Source organism: Mauremys reevesii, linkage group 4, assembly GCF_016161935.1.
Source record: "Mauremys reevesii isolate NIE-2019 linkage group 4, ASM1616193v1, whole genome shotgun sequence".
NCBI lineage: Eukaryota > Metazoa > Chordata > Testudines > Geoemydidae > Mauremys > Mauremys reevesii.
This window is the reverse complement of record NC_052626.1, coordinates 1,542,048-1,559,174: the sequence shown is the minus strand read 5'-3', so window position 1 is coordinate 1,559,174 and position 17,127 is coordinate 1,542,048.

Below are 17,127 nucleotides of genomic sequence, written 5' to 3'. Positions count from 1 at the left end.
AACCATCTGGTCCTGGTGACTTATTGCTGTTTAATTCATAAAATTGTTCCAAAACCTCCTCTACTGACATCAGTCTGGTACAGTTCCTCAGATTTGGCACCTAAAAATATGGCTCAAGTGTGGGACTCTGCCTCACGTCCTCTGCAGTGACAACCGATTAAAAGAATTAATCTGGCTTCTCCACAACAGCCTTGTCTTCCTTGAGTGCTCCATTAGCGCCTCAATCATCCAGCGGCCCCACTGCTTGTTTAGCAGGTTTACTGCTTCTGATGTACTTAAAAAATTGCTTTTGTGTTTTTTTGCTAGTTGCTCTTCACATTATTTTGTGGCCTGTCTGCCTACGCTGTGAATTCCCTGGCAAAGTCAGACAGGCCGACACAGGTCTGCTTTACTTTTCACCTCAGAGACAGTAAACAATGTAATTGCCACAGTTCAGTTACCACACAGCTCTTTGTAAACAAGCACATTTATTCCTAAGGGTAAAGCGTTACAGAGAAAGAATATTAATAACAACGAGTGAACCCACACACCGGCTAATCAGCTTACCGGAGATCGCCCCGACTCCAACAAGGTCTCTGGCCAGTGACCAGTCTTCAAACCCCACCTGTGGTCAAAAGTTCATAACAACTGTCACCTCAGAACAAGCACAGTCATGAATCTGAGCGTCACTCTTTTGTCCAGCCGCAGCCTTTGAAAGGCCTGGGAACAGACAATCAGCCAGCCATTTAGCACGTGCCTTTCACCTTGATCACTATACCAGGCAACAGCCACTCCACTTGGTAACACTTCCCTGACTCTCTTGTTCCCTTTGTATTCCTTTTCCTTCTTCTCCAGAAGAACTGTGCCAGCTGTAGTGTCCTCAGAAATCAATCTGATTACTCAGTTAAGCTTTCAGAATCAAACCGAGGCTGGCACTTACTCTTTCTATGGCTTTCACGGGCAAACCATATATCAAATACTGCCAGAGCATATGTAATTGATGATCTTTTATATTATTTTGCATCTGTTCTTTTTCATGAATTGCAGTTTTATAGGCCTCCTCTCTTCTTTCAGCACAGAGCATTTCTCTTCCTTTTCATTTGTATGGAGAAATGATCAAGGTTCCCAGTCGTGCCATATCAAATGAATAAAGATGCATTCATCTCCATTTTCCCAGTGTGTTTCAAAATGGAAGTGAACTCCATTCTTCAAGAGTCTGCGAACACTGAGAAAACTTATTTTTTGCTTGCCTCTTTCTTCTGGAATTTTCCCCTTGGCCTCTTATTTCTCCTCTTTGCTGTCTTAGTTTGGAGACTCAAGAAGCCAGGGAGAACAGAGACAAGCAATGGCATTCCGGCCAAGTGACTGCAACTTTACTAACACCTTTTCATGTCAGACAAGATACTTCTCAAAGTCAGCTGTTCTGGCAGTCACAAAAAAGGGGAAAGGAGACAGCTGACCAGAGCTGTCACTCGCCTTCTTTCTTCTTTTGTTTCTGAAATCAGGATGATCCTAATATCTCTCCACTCAGACAGAGTCACCAACAGGCCTGCACTGTTCAAGTTCTAAACTTCACTCTCTAGTTACAGCAGGATAAGGATTCCTTTCCCTCTGAGTTGTGTGTCATTGTTGTACAGCTACACTGCTTCATTCAAGAGGCATCACTTTCCCAAGCAGAATCAGGAGTTCCTTGTGCAGACTGTGGCTTGCAAACATTGTTGGGATCCTTTGGCTGGATTTACTTCATTATTCAGAGGAGAATTTTTTTCTTAAAGGAAATCCACATGTGAGCATTGTAGCTAATGTGTCTATTAGGCAGTTTGAACTTTTCCTTTCCGCTCAGACTCTGCCATCTCACGTAACCGGTGGTTAATAAACACACTTGCTATTTTCAAAAAGCAAAGTGCTGCCCCAGAGATGAGTAATGAAGTATGAGAGTTTGTGTAGGTAGGTGAGGGTGGCCAGATTGTCGACAACAGCCATAGAAGAACACTTCCACCACTGTGACACTAATACGAAACCCATCACCATTGCACAAGTCGACAGAGCTGAGGAGAAAGAGCAGAAAAAGGAAAAGCCTTTGGCTTGTGAAAACCCTTTATAGCTGCTTTCATAGGGATACATTGTATCCGCTGGTGTATAAGGAACCCAGACAGCCAGAGAATTATGTACTGGAATTTGCATAATGGTCATCTTACAGCTGGTGTAAATCCCTACCTTTTGGGCAATAAAGAGAAAATAAAGACACAAAACAAGCAAGAGAAATATAGCAACCCAAGCATTCTAAGAAATATAGTAATAGCTGAAATCTAGGCAAAAAAAAAAATCAACTATCGTAAATCTGGTGACAACCTGGTGAAAACAAACTCTAGCATATTTGGCCAGTGCTCAACTCCATCCATTGCCTGAGCACAAACGAGGCAAAACGGCCAGTGGCACATGGGAGAGCACCAAGGAGCAGAAAATCATTGAATCAGGGCGACTTTTAGTAACCAGGATTGGAACTCCAGTGTGCTAGGCTTTGTATACACACATGGGCAGACATTATCCCTGCCCCCAAGAGTTTAAACTGGGCCTCAAAATATCAAGGTGGGAAGACATTGGAACAGTCACGTCTGTTTCCGAGTGGCAGCCGTGTTAGTCTGTATCAGCAAAACAGTGAGGAGTCCTTGTGGCACCTTAGAGACTAACAAATGTATTTGGGCATAAGCTGTCATGGGCTAAAACCCACTTCATCAGATGCATGAAACTGGAGTGGAACCTGCTTTCTGAGTCTCTGCGTATCTCTGCTGTCCACAAACATCTGCGACGTCCACTGGGAAAGTGTCTCCTCTCCTTCCAGTGCTGATGTACAGTTTGGGTGGCACCCTACTGCTGCAATGAAGTAGCTGAAGTGCCAGAGGTCTGTGCAGGGCATCCAGAATGCAACCGTAATGCAGCTCCCTTGTGCATGTGATACTATCTTTGGTCACATACTATTTCCTCTACAGGATGCCTGCTTCAGTGGATCTGTCTACACAGCGGCGGGCCCATTGGACTCAGCTAAGGGGCTCAGGCTGCGGGGCTGTTTAATTGCTCTGTAGACATTTGGGCTCAGGCTGGAGCCTGGGCTCTAGGACCTGTGCGGTAGGAGGGTCTCAGATCTCGGGCTGGAGCCCAAGCCAGAATGTCTACACCCCAGTTAGACAGCCCCGCAGCCTGAGCCCTGTCAGCCCCTCAGCTGGCATGGGCCAGCTGCGGGTTTCTAACTGCAGTGTAGACAGACCCATTCAATGCACATGATGGATCTGCCTGGGCGGGGATCAGGGGTTTGCAGTGAAGAAGGCTGCTGTCTCTAGGACCCCTGCTTCCTTTGTTGTAGAATTTGGAAGGAGACGAGGGATTGCAGGCAGAGAAGGAATGGTCTCATGGTGGTTAAATGCTGCCTGGAGCACTGGGTTCCATCCCTACCCCTACCCCAGAAGACCAGATCCACATGGAGGCAATGCTGCAATGCCTAACTTTTACGCAGCTAGAAAATCACAGACCACAATGTGAGCCGCAAAGCCTCAGTTAGGTGACAAGGGACCTTGTATGATAAATGGGGGAAACAGGCACCTAAGAGCAGTGATCCACAGCCAGGAACCCTCCCCTGCAGGCAGGCACCGAAGTCATTGGCAAGAACCATGGGGGTGGGGATTAGCCCGGTGGTTAGAGCACTCACTGGGTATTGGCAGGAGCCAGGTTCAGTTTCCAGCCCTCGCTTGATGGAGAGGAGGATTTGAACAGGGTCTGATTCCTCTGCACCGAGTGCCAAACCACTAGCTTTGGGCTAAAGCATGAAAGGGGGACTGGACCCAGGCTCTCCCACCTCCAATGTGCCCCAGCTACCAGGCTTACAGAGTCGCTCTCACTCTCCTCTCGGGGCAATGACGACAGGAATGGCATGGGCAGGAGAGTTAGCACGAGCCCCATACCACAGCAGCCCGTAGCTCAGGGGTTAGGACACTCGCCCGAGACGTGGAAGGCCCTGGCTTAATGTGGCAGAGCTGAATTGAGCTGTGCTTGGATCATATACAATGCTGGATAATACGATGTTCTCTGAACAATCAGGTCTCAGGCACCTCAAATTGGGCAGCCCAAATTAGCTGAGACTTTTGTTAATCTCTCTTCCTCAATTGCCCATCTGTGAAATGGGGGGAGGGATGGCTCAGGGGTTTGAGCATTGGCCTGCCAAGCCTAGGGTTGTGAGTTCAATCCTTGAGGGGGCCACCTAGGGAGCTGGGGCAAAAACTAGTCCTGCTAGCAAAGGCAGGGGGCTAGACTCAACCTTTCAGGGTCCCTTCCCATTCTAGGAGATGGGTATATCTCCAATTATTATTAAATAGGGGAAAAACCCTCCCCCGTCACACAGGGGTCCTGTGGAGATGAACTCATTAGTGTTTGTGAAGTGCTCAGGTGCTCTAGTGATGAGAGCTTGGGAAGAGCCATGAGGACGTTAATACTCATGTCTTCTGAGCAGGGTTTGAATAGTGAGCAGTAAATCCTGAGTGGGGCCAGTGATGATACTGAATAGCTGCTCATTCATTCAGCATCATCCATCCCAGGCACTGAATGAGGCAGGGTCCCTGTGGAAACAAAATTATATACAATCATGTAATTCCAGACTGGACTATAATGCATGCACACAAGGGGGCAAATTAAATTATTTCTGGCATTTCCTAACTTTGAAATTCTTGGCTTTGCCACCTTCATGTTTTATAACATGTGAGTATGTGTGAGAGAGAAATACACAGACCCAGAGAGATTGCCTTATTTACTATTAAGTTGGTTAGTGGTTATTCTAAATAGAGAATTTGTAGATTAGAACTGGTCAGGAATTGGCCATCCAAATTACTTTGGATGGAAAATATATGTTCCCCCAAATCAATTTTTGGTGGGGAAAATATTGTTTTTTGCCTACATTTTTGATTTTCCATCAGAAAACCTGAAACACTATATTTATTTGACACAAATCAGAACCTTTTGCTTTGTTGAACTGAACAAAAACATTTCATTTTGAGTCAGTTTGACATTAAAATGCATCTCTCTACAGTACCAAAGTTCCTCAAAAGAGCTGTAGCTTATGTGCTTCATGCCCCCATCCTCTCCTGTGGGCTCGGGTCTTTGGTCAGATTAAATCTTCCTTTATGCACTGCAGTTTCTCTCTGACCAAGCCACATGGTGCATCATGGGAGATATGAGTCAGGCTCCCTGGCTGGACTGTGGGGAAGAATGAGGTCATGAAACACCAGAATTATAAAGTGCACCTGAGGCAGATGCCGTTGAATATCAGACTGACTGAAAACATTTTGATTTAGTTCAATGCATTTAAGTTACATTTCCAAATCAAAACTTTTTGGAAATTTTCATTCCACATTTGTACTCTGACTTTTTGTCCTGATTTGAGATAAAAACAAATGCTGAAATATCAAAATATCCAACAGGTTAAAATGTCTGGGGTTTTTTCACTCAGCTTTACTATAATTAATTTAATTAATCTATTATTCAGATTAATGACAGCAGCACAGTTAGCAGGCTAACATTGATAATGAATAACTGGCCTCTTCCTGAATTTTGCATGAAAAAAATATTCTGTCTTCCATGTCCCCATTCTGCAACAGGTATTCTGTGCAATGGAAATAGTTTATTCTGGTTTACATGTTGTTTTTTTAAGAATCAAAGACCAGTGGACTTGACTCTCTTATGGAAAACGTCTGCTTTTTAAGCATTGTGACAGACCCAGGCCAGTGGGGTCCAGGAGTCTGGTAGAGGGCAAATATACTGGTCACTGGGTGAGTAGTTTTCTGTTCCCTGAGTGACCAGAGCAGGGGCTGCACTAGAGTAATCAGGAACATGCTAGACCCAATTAAGGCAGCCAGGCTGATTAGATCCCCTGCAGCCAATCAAGGCAGGCTAATCAGGGCACCTGGGTTTACAAAGGAGCTCACTCCAGTCGGGCTGGGGGAAAGCCAGAGGAGAGGAAGTGCGTGTGAGGAGCTGGGAGCAAGAGGCGCAAGGAGCTGAGAGGCTGCGCTGCTGGAGGACTGAGAAGTACAAGCGTTATCAGACACCAGGAGGAAGGTCCTGTGGTGAGGATACAGAAGGTGTTTGGAGGAGGCCATGGGGAAGTAGCCCAGGGAGGTGTAGCTGTAATGCAGCTGTTACAGGAGGCACTCTAGACAGCTGCAATCCACAGGGCCCTGGGCTGGAACCCGGAGTAGAGGGTGGGCCTGGGTTCCCCCCAAACCTCCCAACTCCTGATCAGACACAGGAGAAGTTGACCCAGACTGTGGGGAAGATCACTGAGGTGAGCAAATCCGCCAGTAAGCGCAGGACCCACCAAGGTAGAGGAGGAACTTTGTCACGGCATGCAAATTCACATCACAATCTCAGTCATGGAATTTAAATACAAGGTCTAGGGACCCACCCACTTTTCACGCAGACAAAATGGGATTTTTTTTTTATGGCTTTCTTTTCTGAGCAAATTGTACAGCAGAGTCGTAATTGCATAGTGCTGCTTCTGTTCTCTGTGCAGTGGACAGAAATTGGTCATCGTATGCATAATTTACAATATGCTGGAAAAGTCAATATATCATTAAGATGAGGAAAAGATGAAGGAAATTTCTATATTATGAAAATTGAGCACATTAGGCTATGCAGTATGAATCTCATTACACTGCACATCGCGAACTGTACTGGGAACAAACTTCTTGACATAGATGTATAGGTTTTATGTGCAGAAAAAATATAAATAACATTGTTTTTAATTGCAATTTGAAATGTAAAGATGCAGTTACAGGAAGGATATCACGCCCGATTATTTGTTTGTAGTTGTTGCTAATTCATAGCTAAAGATACACTGAACACTGCTTTCACATCACAACCACCTCACAACTGGCACTAGCAGCCTAATGAAAATGTACACAGACCCCACTACTGTATGTTTGAAAGCTCAGTATGGGTACATGGCATGAAACCCACTACGGAGTGTGCCACACAAGTCTCTCTCGGGACTTGCTGTGCTGATCCAAAGAGGCTATGGGTTGTTCCAGTCCCAGATAACCGGTCTTGGCTGTTTGGTTCACGCTGTAGCAACTCATACATCTAGCTCTGGAAATCTCCAGTTTAGCCAACAGTGTTTCTTCCATCAGCATGTCACAGGATGTGCTGATTGCAGAATTCTCTCTGGGAAAGGCATAGCTTAGTGGCCTCAGCATGAGCTTTGGAATATCAAGCTTTCAAATTGCAGCAAGGACCAACCTTCCAAGTACAATAACTCCCTGAATTATTATAATAAACTCTTTGTGTGTGTGTGGGAGGGTGTCTTTCCAAGCTCAATTTACATCTGTGAGTGCACTTTTGTAAGTCTAGAAATGTGGCTTTTCTTGACCAAAGTGCCGTTTTTCCCAGCAGTTGGGACCAGCCCAGTTGTTATCCTCCTCCTGAGAGGTGGTTGCATTCCTGGGGCACTGAATGTATTTAGGGACAAGTTCTGCACTCCTGACTAGACAAAACCCCTGCTAAATTCCCACGAGAGACTGAGTGAAGAAAGTATCTCTTGGGCCATGGTTTTCAAAGTGTTTTGGGTCCCTGCAGATTGAAAGATGTTCTGTACAGATCCAATATGAGTGTCTCACTCCGTGAAGAATTGCAATTTGCCATTGGGATAGTACAGTTCTGTCTAGGGACAATTACATGTTTTGTTTGACTGTGGACTAAATGGTTCTGTGCTCAGACATGATGACCGGCTCAACCACGAGGGTAAAGCTCCAGCTCTCTTGGTGGCCAGTCTAAGACTGCGGCACAAATCTGTGATCAATTGGGGAAAATGTCTGTTCTGTATGATCCTGGTTCCTGGTGAGCTTGGCGTTGTCTCCTGCCGGAATGCATGGAGTCCAAGCAAAGGAAGCTTGCCACGAGGTTCTTAAGGAACCCAGGCTGGATAAAACAGTGACACAGATCAGAGCCTCTCAGGTTCCCAACTTCAAAGGAGTCAAGACAACAGTGGCTGAGCCACCAGTTTGGGGAAGAAACAATTTTGCTGGCACCATTCCTAGTCAGATGTTTTTTTCCGTCCCTCAGGGGCCAAAGAAAGAGCCGCTGGCAACAAAAGGGGGCTGTTGGCCAGGTGGCGGCTAATACCCAGGCTGACGGACTGAGGGTCAATGTCTGCAGCAAGCAAGCTGTAACTTGGTGCCCACAGATAACACGGAAAATGAAGTTCAGTCATGCCTACCTAGGGGCTGGAGGGGATGCCAGGCGTAGGCCAGACAATGGACATGTATGTCTTTGTTACTTTAAATCCACTTCTCTAAGCTCTTGTATCATTTGGGCAAAATAAATCAGATTCTGTTTTGGACAAACCGCTTCCCTGTCCCTGCATGTTGTTCCTGACCCCAGGTTCCTGACAAACGATTCTGGCAGGGTCCAAGCCAAGTACCTGCTAGGTACCATAGGGAGAGTAACCTGGAAACGCAGCCAGAGAGTGATTGGATCGTGGGATCCCACCCCAGAGAGAAGTGGCGGCACGAGCTTGCCACTTGAAAGGGGGGCGCTCATGGGCCTAGAGAGGGTCTCACAAGGGTCAGACTGCCCAGGCAAGGTGAGAGAACTGCCCCAGGAATGAAGGACTATTGCAAACCTCACCACCTTCCACTCCTAGTACAAGGCACACTTCTTTGGCTTGCCTCCTCTGATAACACAGAGCAGTGTGTACATATAAACCCACAAACAAAACCCTCCACTACACACACCGTTCTCCTGTGGAGAGGAGGAGAGAAAGAACTTACCACATGTGACAGATGTTAGTTGTGGCACTTAATGCATGACTGGAAGGCTCTCAGATACAGCGCTGATGAGGATGGTAAAGGAACAGAACACTCAAAGTCCCTATTGACTTCAGTGGGAGTTGGAAAAGCCCATAGTTTTGCTGATTTATTTCTATTTCTGATTTATCAGCCAAAGGTGAGAAAAGCATGCTACTGCTTGCTCATGCAGTGCTTCCATCAAAACACATTTCATACCGAATAGTACAACAACAATGAAAGGTGTCAACGTGCAGCAAGCAGCCATACTATTCAACCCCACCCAGCCCCACTCCTCCTCCTTTCATTCCTACTAGTAAGCAAGCCCTTGAGAGTATGAACACAGTCAGAACAGTCGCTGTGTGAAAATGGTACCACCGTACTCATCATAACTGCTACAAGGGTTGAGTCACATCTGCTGCACTGGCAAACACATGTTTTTTACTATTGCTAGCACTGGGAAGGGCCAACACAGCTGTGGAACAGTGAGCTGGATTCTACCTTGCACATAATCAAAACAATTGCTAGCCAACTTCTGTTTGCAGAATCCTCTGTCAGGAATGCAGGGCAGGAAGCACACAGACACATCTTTGGATCCCTGGTGAAGTTTGCTGCTTTGTCATTGAGAGAAAAATCTTGTTTTGTCTTGAAAATTGAACAATTTTGGTCTGGAATTCATTGAGTCTGAGTGGACATGGAAGCCCCACAGTGTCCTGTCTACTGTTACCAGGCAGTAACTGTCTGCACTTTCAGAACATAGACTTACTGAGCTTAAAAAAACCCAACCAAACAAAAAAACAAAACAAAAAAGAAACTTGCCGCTGCTCCACGTGGCAGCATTCTGCATCTTGGCATCTGTGCCTGTTTCTCGGGCCCAGAACATCCACCTAAAAAAGCGTCAACAATCTGATAGATTTTAAAGAAATAGACGGAAAGGGGGAGAGTAAAGGTTCATTTATAGGTGTAGGGCAACTACAGGAGGAGGAAGACAGGGAGAGAGTGCAGGGTCATTGTCCCAGTTCCAGCCCTGCTCCTGCACTCACTTACCCTCATGAGTAACTTTATCCCCTGGAGTAGGTCCGCTGAACTCAGCGGGATGACTCACGCAGCCTGGGCCTTTCTTACACCAGTGGCACTCAAGCTTTGCCCACTGGGATTGTTCTAAAGCTGGTTTAGCCAATGTCATGGCAATAGAAAGTGCAGTTGGTCAGATCCTCTCCTGTATGCTCCTCTTTTCTAGCTATGACTTTCCCTAACCTCTGCATACGGCCCTGGGACTTCTGAAAGGCCATCAGCTTAGACGTCCTCTCTACCTTGTCAACTCTTCAGTTCCTTGCCCACATGGTAAGAAAGGACCCAGTACATACCATGTAATCTTAGCAGTGCTATAAAAGTCTTCAAAGATAAATGCCATGGTATGATCATGAAATTTTGCAGGCTATGAGTCACTGTAACAATGACACTCTTTCTGGCTGGAGCCTACAATGTGTTAAGCAAATGTCTCTGGTTGAGCCTTTGCTTTTATCTAATATTTTAAACACCCAGATTGGTTAAAAAAATCTGCAAATTATATTACATCCATTTCAACCGTGTTTACACTGTTGGTATTAAATTGCTAAATAAATCATGTTACAGGAAGCAAATTTACCAATCCAAATGATGTATCTTAATTCATATTTAATTCATATAATGTATTTAACCTAGAAAAATCTACCATATTGTAACCTTCGAAACAGTGAAAAATGACAGTCATAATTAAGATTAAATGTTAAATCTATACTAATAAATGTTAAGTTTAGTTTTAAAGGACTTAGTAAATCATACTGCAATAATATCATATATTTACCAAAATAAAGTACAGTAATAAGGAGCCCAATCCTTGGGCCCTTTAAGTCCCATTGACTTTTTAATGAGGCAAAATGTACATTTTAACACAATTTAATTTTCTCAGAGTGCTAGTGGAGGAAGTTAATTATTGAGTTTGAAAAGTGATTGCCCAGCAATGGTAAAATGTTTCCAGCAAAATGTAGCTGGTTGTGCTAGTGTATGTGAGTGGTAGCTGAACTGAAGCAAACCTTACCAAAGGCACTGTTGAAATGATTGTAGTCAAATGATGCCATTCTTACAATCAGTAGTACGCTGCTAGGGTTTGAGCCAATAACTACAAAAAAGAGTGATATGTTCTTATGTCAAGAGCCTTTAATTTAAGGGTCATTATACAGCCCTTTCTTTACAGACTATACTGGCTTACAAGGAGACTGACAATGTGTTGCAATGTCAGTAATAAACAATACTATTTTGTCAAGACTCCTTGTCCCAAGAAAAAAAGAAACAGGTTTCAGTACTAGAGACTATGGATTGACCACATCCGACATAGATGCGGATCCGGCAGCCTGGGCTGATATGAGAAATGGCCACGCTGAGAAGTATCCAAGCCATTAACGAATTCTGAACTAACACGTGACAACACTAACCTCGGTGGGTCCAGATCTGTGGTCATGCTCTTTGGTGTCAGTAATCCCTGCATTCGGGAGTCCAAATCTGAGTGTTAACGGTTCTCTGACAGCCTCAACAGCCTCCTCCTCCTTCTTACAACGGCCCAATATACGCCCCAATCAAATTGCTCAGAATTTGCAGCTCATCATAATGTTTAGGAAACACACCATCTCCACTTAAGAGACACTCCAGAAACATTGAGTTTGTAAAATATACAATGAAAGCTAGCCATTCAATTCACCATGAAACCAGCAGCCCTGGGGCTCACCTTGGGTTCCTAAAAGCTCATGCTCCAGGGTTTCAGCTGGGTACCAGCAGGGTCAGGAAGGGATACCCCCAACATTTTCTGGGTCCTTTTTTAAATCTCTTTCCTCAGCGATGGCCCTGGCTGGAGATGGGACATTGTACAGGGCGGGCCAGGGCTCTGAGGTGGTACCGAGCAGGCTGTCTCTCAGGTGCTTGGCTGGCTGGTTGTTGCTGAGCCGCTCAGGGTCTAACTCATCACCATAGCTGGGTTTAGGAAGGAATTTCCCCCAGGTCAGACTGGCAGTGACCTGGGCAGTTTTTCATCTTCCTCTGCAGGGTGGGGTACAGGTTACTTGCCTGGATTATCTGGCTGTATCCCTAGTCCTGCCAATGCAGGGGTCTGCAGAACTGGTGCACCTCGGTCCCTCCTATTCTTTACCTGTGACACAGCATCAACTGTGAGAGATAACACAATGGTCTCATTTTGGCAGCTGTGTTTAGTGGGGGTGGGGACTGGGTGGTGCTGCTGCATGTGCTATGCTGGAGGTCAGACCAGATGGTCTGATGGTTGCTAGTGGCCTTAAACTCCATAACTGGCTGGGATTTTTGGAGTTTGTTCACATTTCAAACTGGCTCAGCAAGCGTTTTACACCAGTACATTTCCTTCTGTGTGACCGACTTGTGAACTGCCCAAGCATTTGCTATGTGTAATTCACTCTTCCAGCTGTGTAATTGGGCAGGAACCACGACCCATGGGAGCTATGGGGGTGGCACCTGCAGGCACGAGGGCAGCGCGTGGAGCCTCCCTGGCCGCCTATGTGCGGGGGGGACGCAAGGACATGGCAGCCGCTTCCTGGAGCCACCTGGAGCTAGGAGAGGCAGGGAGCCTGCCTTATCCACGGGCTCCAACTGTGCCATCAATTAGACTTTTAATGGCCCAGTTGGCAGTGCTGACCAGAGCCGCCAGGGTTCCTTTTTGACTGGGAGTTCCGGTTGAAAACTGGAGGCATGGGAACCCTACCCCACCCCATCCCAAGGCTGGGGGGTACTGAGCTGTGTTTGCAGGATTCAGGGTGACTGACCCTATGCCTGTCTGGGGATCAGGAAGGGATTTTTCTGCTGGGATAAACAGGCAGGGTCTGGAGGGTTTTCACCTTCCTGGCAGCATGGTGGAGGCCCAGCTCCGGTCTGGAGGGGTAAGAATAGGAAGGCAAACGTTCAGAGTAACAAGGGAACATTGAGTTCGTCACCACTTGTGGCCGGTGCCTCATAGAATCACAGAATATCAGGGTTGGAAGGGACCTCAGGAGGTATCTAGTCCAACCCCCTGCTCAAAGCAGGACCAATCCCCAACTAAATCATCCCAGCCAGGGCTTTGTCAAGCCTAACCTTAAAAACCTCTAAGTAAGGAGATTCTACTACCTCCCTAGGGAACCCATTCCAATGCTTCACCACTCTCTTAGTGAAAAAGTGTTTCCTAATATCCAACCTAAACCTCCCCCACTGCAACTTGAGACCATTATTCCTTGTTCTGTCATCTGCCATCACTGAGAACAGTCTAACTCCATCCTCTTTGGAACCCCCTTTCAGGTAGTTGAAAGCAGCTATCAAATGCCCCCTCATTTTTCTCTTCTGCAGACTAAACAATCCCAGTTCCCTCAGCCTCTGCTCATAAGTCATGTGCTCCAGTGCCCTAATCATTTTTGTTGCCCTCCGCTGGACTCTTTCCAAATTTTCCACATCCTTCTTGTAGTGTGGGGCCCAAAACTGGACACAGTACTCCAAATGAGGCCTCACCAATGTCGAATAGAGGGGAATGATCACATCCCTCAATTTGCCGGCAATTTCCCTATTTATACAGCCCAAAATGCTGTTAGCCTTCTTGGCAACAAGGGCACACTGTTGACTCATATTCAGCTTTTCGTCCACCGTAACCCCTAGGTCCCTTTCTGCAGAACTGCTTCCTAGCCACTCGGTCCCTAGTCTGTAGCAGTGCATGGGATTCTTCTGTCCTAAGTGCAGGACTTTGCACTTATCCTTGTTGAACCTCATCATCTTTCTTTTGGCCCAATCCTCTCCCACTTTTGTGCCTGCACCCTGTGTTTAGGCTGGTATAATAAAGAGCCTTCCATGCCTTCTCTTTCTAGATCACCCAAGTGTCTTTATTTACAGTGTCTGTGCAGTTCCCTGGTGTCCCAACAGCTAGTGCCCCACAGACCCTCCCCAGGGTCTCCTGGCCCTTGAGGCTTCCCTCTTTGGTAAGGAGACAGTGATATGACCCTCCTGTCTCCTCCCAGTCTAGCATCCTCGCTGAGGTGTGTTCAGGGTTTTATCACCCTCCTGTGCCTCAGCCCAGCTGTCAGCACTCAGCTCAGCATGTTCCTCTGAGGCAGCCTGGATTAGGGCTTGCAGCTGGGCTCATGCTGAATACTCGTGTCTCTACCCTGGCCTCCTGGCCAGGGAGCAGACTGCAGCCAGCATTTTGGCAGGGCTTTAAAGGGGGTTTTACCGCTGCCCTGCCCTGCCACAGTCCCTCTGGACCCTATCCCTATCCTCCAGCTTATCTACCACTCCTCCCAGTTTAGTGTCATCTGCAAACTTGCTAAGGGTGGAGTCCACGCCATCGTCCAGATCGTTAATGAAGATACTGAACAAACCCGGCCCCAGGACCTACCCTTGGGGCACTCCGCTTGATACCAGCTGCCAACTAGACATGGAGCCATTGATCACTACCCATTGAGCCCGACGACCTAGCCAGCTTTCTATCCACCTTACCGTCCATTCATCCAGCCCAGACTTCTTTAACTTGCTGGCAAGAATACTCTGGGAGACTGTATCAAAAGCTTTCCATGCAGAGAGAGGCTCCCAGGGCCAGCTCCCAGAGGGGAATGGGGTCTGGGATATGGCTGGGGGGCCTTTGCCATAAGGGGAAGGGGAGACCTGGACCTTGGCAAACTGAGGTCCCCTGGGTGCCCTTTACCCCCCTGGCAGGGACAGGGCAAGAGGAGTCAGCAGTGAGCTGGGCTCAGGCTGAGGCGGGTCTAGCCGAGGTATCAGTTATATGGTGGGAGGCCTGTGACCCCCACACTGGGCCCAGTTAAAGGGCTGGTGTGTGGTGGAGGAGAGGGGGTAGCGCCTCTCTCCAATATTAAGTTAATGAAGTTGAATCCTGCTACTTAACTCCATCCCTGTGTCTGCCTGTCATTCACCTGTGTGTCCTGATCAGTACAGAACAAGCTTAGCTTTCCATGTAGGTAGCAGAAAACAACGGCTCTCCATTTACTTAAACAGGTGATTGGAGACCTCCCATTCATTGTCATAACTGCACAGAAGATGTTTTGTGGATGTTGCACACCCGTGGGGGAGGGTAAGGAGCCTTTCTGCTTTTTGAGAAGTAACCATTGTACAAGGAGAATGTCACCAAATGGTTTATTTAGCCCAGGGGAAGTGAGAACAGGATTTGGCTGCCGGACCACCTGTCGGACGTAGGTTCAAGTGCCAGTCACAGTTAGAACAGATTGCTCATGACACAATACTCCCGTATATTTTGCTACCAAATGACAGCTCTGTCTGTGTTGTGTGAGGGTGTGAACGCAGGACACAGCTGTGGCGAGATGGTCCCTTAGCACAACACCAGCTTCACAAAGGGACAATCAAGTGAATGTTTCTGCATATCTGGGAACGCTCCTGGAACTGGTGAAATGCTGAGCTGGCATAAAGCCACAGCCCCATGAACTCTCCCATGGGTCCCAGCAGAGGGGGCAGCTGGGGAAAATGGATGCGGCCAGAGTGCTGCTGTCCTCTGGCCATTGCTGGCTCCTGAATCAGACTGTCAGGCCATAGGCATCCTGGCACAAGTTAGAGCAGCCCTAAAGTTGGTCCAAGGTCTTTTGTTGTCTCACAAGCAGACGCCTGGACGTTGATGCTGAAGGCTTCAGCCTTTGTCATCAGAAGGAATCTACTTTCAGTCTTGCTAGCTGAGGCCTTTTCCATGGAGCACCTTGAACCTCTGACCTCTCTTGCTGCCAGCTCAGGAGATGGAGGCCACAAAAGCTGAACAGCCAAGAGGCAACCACCCCCCTCCCAAGCAAATGGATATGGAGATCTATCAAGGACAGTTTGCTACTATGATTGCCTGCCATGCAGAAACCTAAAGTGGTCCCCACTGAAAGGTCAGCTTGTGCTAACAGGAACAACAAAGGTATGGAAGGATATGACACACATACACACACACATGCTTGAAAAATGGAATATATACAATAACCAACTGATGACTTTTTGCTACCTTTGCTATCATCTTCTCTGACCGATGGGTATCTATGTCTCCAACAAAGCTAAACACTAAATCAAATGGCAGCTATTAGCTAGCTCAGCCCTACATCTAACACTAGTTCAATGCTACATATTAGTTGTTACCAAAATTTAAAAAAACCCAACATATTCCATACACAGGTCTGGCCCGAGTGGAGGCAACAGAGGTATATCTGCTGAGAGAAATGCCGAACTCCATCCAATAATTAAATCCCTAATGAACAAGCCCATGATTGGCTTAATATTCACGATTCCCAGTGCAATGGTTCCATGCTGTGGAAGTCACTGCATTCAGTCCTACAGTGGATATCTGCAAAGGAAATATACGCAGGTGATCACTTCTTAACACCAAACCTCTGTCTCGGATAGCAGAATTGAAAGGAAATTCCTTCTGATGACAGTACTTACTGTCGGTGGACTGGCTGAGATAGCCCTACAGTGAAGGACTACACCAGTGGGAAAGAGGGTGTGTTTTCTGTCTCTTCTTTTTGGTGTCTGAGCTTTGATCTGAAGAGCATGGGCATCAGGGAAGGAATATTGTTTTTTGTTACCAAGCGAAGGAAAAGGGAACTTGCATCATCAATATTACATTCATGCTGCCAGGCTATTTTCTTTTACAGGCTGATAATAAAAACAAACAAAACAAAACAAAATTAACACTTGGGTCCTTTCTGTGAAGCATTTTGAGCCAAAGTCAGCCCTCTCGTCTCTGCCCAACAGTGCCACACCCATTGTTGCAGTGAGGGTGCCTACGTGGCAGCTGCAGGGGCCTGCTGTCAGAGCACTGAGCCAGAAAAGTGGCTATTTCACAAAATAGGGGACATTTTCCATGTGCTTGTGAAAGAACCGAACCCCAACCCCCTCCACAATATACACTGACTAAAACAGCCAGGGAAAGAACCAGGAGTGCTAAATTCTCTCTACTTCATAAAAATACTCCATTAATTTATTTCCCAGGTTCTTTGTTGTCAGTGATACTCGGAAAGAAAGAAAAAGGATTTATTTATCGATTTAAAAATATCTAACTTTAGTAGCTTACGTTTAACATCCTCCAGAGATACCAGTGAAATGGAAAGAGTGTTATCACCACATGATGAGACTATATCTTCTGTTTTTTTCCTCAGATATAGAACAGAAATCTTTATTGAACATCTCGGTCTATTCTGCATTATTATTGATATTTTTACCATTTCCATCTAGTAATGGACCAATACCATCATCATAAATGTTTTATGAATATTGTTATAAATATATATTTTTAAAACTCGTC